Source organism: Frankliniella occidentalis, unplaced genomic scaffold (assembly GCF_000697945.3).
Source record: "Frankliniella occidentalis isolate FOCC.00 unplaced genomic scaffold, Focc_3.1 Scaffold16, whole genome shotgun sequence".
NCBI classification, from domain to species: Eukaryota; Metazoa; Arthropoda; class Insecta; order Thysanoptera; family Thripidae; genus Frankliniella; species Frankliniella occidentalis.
Window position 1 is genome coordinate 1,226,951 of NW_026267146.1, and position 2,922 is coordinate 1,229,872.

Sequence of the window (2,922 nt, forward strand, 5' to 3'; positions counted from 1 at the left end):
CCACAAGGCACAGTAGCAAGACTCGTAGACACAAATAACTAAACTAAACTAAACTAAACTAAACTAAACTAAACTAAACTAAACTAAACTAAACTCAACTCAACTCAACTCAACTCAACTCAACTAAACTAAACTAAACTAAACTAAACTAAACTAAACTAAACTAAACTAAACTTAACTAAACTAAACTAAACTAAACTAAACTAAACTAAACTAAACTAAACTAAACTAAACTAAAGCCCGCACGCATGCATGCTGTAAAGTGTTACTGGAAAAAGTATACGGCTTCGAACATCCACTCCACCCTGTACTTCGACGCGCTGGGTTGTGCGCGCCTCCAACGGGAGGCCGTGGCGTGGCACGGCGTGGCGTCGCGACGCGTCGCGTCAACGGGAGCCGCTTGAAGGCATTAATGCGTCCCCATGGAGCCCCATTCCCATTAGTGCCCTCGCGGACGCCCCGTGCACAAGTTACGTCACTTCGGGAAAAGGGCGGGAGGGGGGGAGGGGGCAACAAGGGGTATAATATCCATGTAGGAATATGTACAGGGAGGTGGGGGAGGATAGGGGGGAAGGGACCAACCGTTTGCGGGAAGTAGGATGTGTAGCAGGACAGTAGGCTTGTAACGAGCTCTTGTGTGGCCCTGCCCTGCGCCCGGCGTGGCCCGGCCCGGCCCAGCCACCTGTTTCTACAGCGGCACGCGGGGGCCACGGGGGTGGTGCGTATGTGTGAACCCCGGCGGCCCCTCCCAGGCCATGCACGTGCGCGCGGGGCAGGACCGGTAGCACGACACCCGAGCAAACGGTTGAGAACCTCTCGTGATTCACTTTCAGTACTTCTCGATAAATTTGAACGGGCCTCGGACTCGCGCGGAGGTTGTGATTATGAGGCGTCGACACTTTTGTGCCGTCATTATTCGCAAAACGTTTCTGCGGTGAATCAGACATACGTGGTGAAAGGATTGCTTTGACCGATAACTTTGATGACAACCTCCTCCCCCGTTTCCTCTCGCAAAAGACTCTGGCGGCATCGGCAGGTATGCATCGGCAGTCGGCCGCGTCTGTCAAAATTAAAAACATTCCAGGGGAAATCAATAAAATTTGCCTCGTGCATTCTTGCAGCACATGTAACCTGCAGAAGGCCATATGAGCGCGCTCTCCAGGGCGCCGCAGGGCCGCCGCCGCGGTGCTTACGGCCCGCGTCACCCTCGGGATGACGTTTATACCCGTTGGGCAACGACTGCCCCGCACTGTGCCGTTGTCACTGGCGGCCGCCGCCAATCGTGGCGCCTCTCTGTCCTCGCGCCTCCAAGTCGCGCCTGGAAGCGCATCAGAAGGAGGAGGAGGGGGGGTGAGGGGTGGACGGTGCTCCAGGGGTGCGCTACCGCGTCGCGACGAAGCTAATGCGCGGTTTGAGAACAGTGCACGCTACTAGCACTCTTGTGCGTGTGTGTGTGTGGACCAGCGCGGCTCTCTGCAAACAGCGTAATCAGGTAAGAAAGGGCAATTGAGTCGGTAAACAAAGTGGGTCGTCTCGATGACACAAGCAGGAGAGGGGGGCGGCGGCGGGCCCCCACAGCGCGCAGCAGAAGGGGAGCGCGCGGGAGGGTATGAGGGGGATGGGGGCGTTGGGAACTTACACCACCGTGTATAGAGGAGGCTTCGGAGGAAACATGAATATGAAATACAAGTGTGTGACAACGAACTCCCCGGCTCAGTTTAGAAGCCTCCTCTCCCCACTCCCCCCACCTCAGCCCGCGCGCCGCCATGGCGCGCCCCTTTCAGACGAAATTAGTCTGCCTGCGTGGTATGCGTTCACTATCCACGCCGAGCCGAAAATACGAGTCACGTCGTCAAGGTCGCCTGCCAAAACTATTATGACAGTCGAAACAAACCCCTTCTCCGCGCCTTTTGTTTTGACTGCTTTATGAATCGAAGCTCTCCGCCAGGACACCAGAAAAGAAATGGAGTTCTCAGAGCTTAGATTAAATTTGCACTGCTCCATGCTAGGCTGCAGTGGAGGAGTTCATTGTTGCCGGTGTGGTGTAAATTCACTTTATGATTTAAGACCTCATTTTTATGGATTTGTCTTCCATCCCAGAATTTCGACTCAATTGCTTTCCATTATTCGGCGACGTGCGTCGTGCGTACAAGTCTCTCAAAGAAGTGGTCTATGAGAGAGTGCTGCTACGGAGCACTCGAAGGGGGTAAGTACCAAGTTACCCACGGCCGGACGGGCCGGACCCAGACCCAGACGGCATATCGAAGCATGATGCTCGTATCGCATCGGTAGCTTACGGAGCCGTATAGGCGAGAGAAGGAGGGAGAGGGGAACGCCAGAGAGTGAGAGGTTGTGTGTGAGAAAGAGAGACAGATAGCGAGGGAGAGGGAGGGAGAGGAAGAGGAAGAGAGAGGGGCACGCCAGAGAGCGAGCGAGCGATTGTGTGTGAGAAAGAGAGACAGATAGCGGAGCGAGAGAGAGGGAGAGGGAGAGAGAGAGAGAGGGAGAGAGAGCTAGAGAGAGAGCGAGAGAGAGGCGAGGCTTATCTCAAGTCCCCTTCCAACGGTCCGTGAGCAACCTGCTGATAAGCGCAGGGTGCGGCCCCGACAGGTACGTAACCCTCTCCCACCCTCCCACCCTCCCCCAGCCCCTCACACCTAACTCGCGTTCCTCATGTTTCCCTCCAACCCATTTACTGCTATACTTGCCCACCCCCTTCGGCGGCGGCAACGGCTTTGCGGTCCTGGGGCGTATGTGCAGGGTGTACTTCGGGCATGACTAGGTCTCGGTTGTACCCAGGATGTACCCGTACCGTACGGCCTCGCAGAGCGGCCCGCGGGGGTGCACCGGAAGGTGAGACGGCGGCGCGGCCGCGGAAGGCGCGGGGGAGAGGTGGCACTGCCGCCCCGTTGGGGCCCAGCG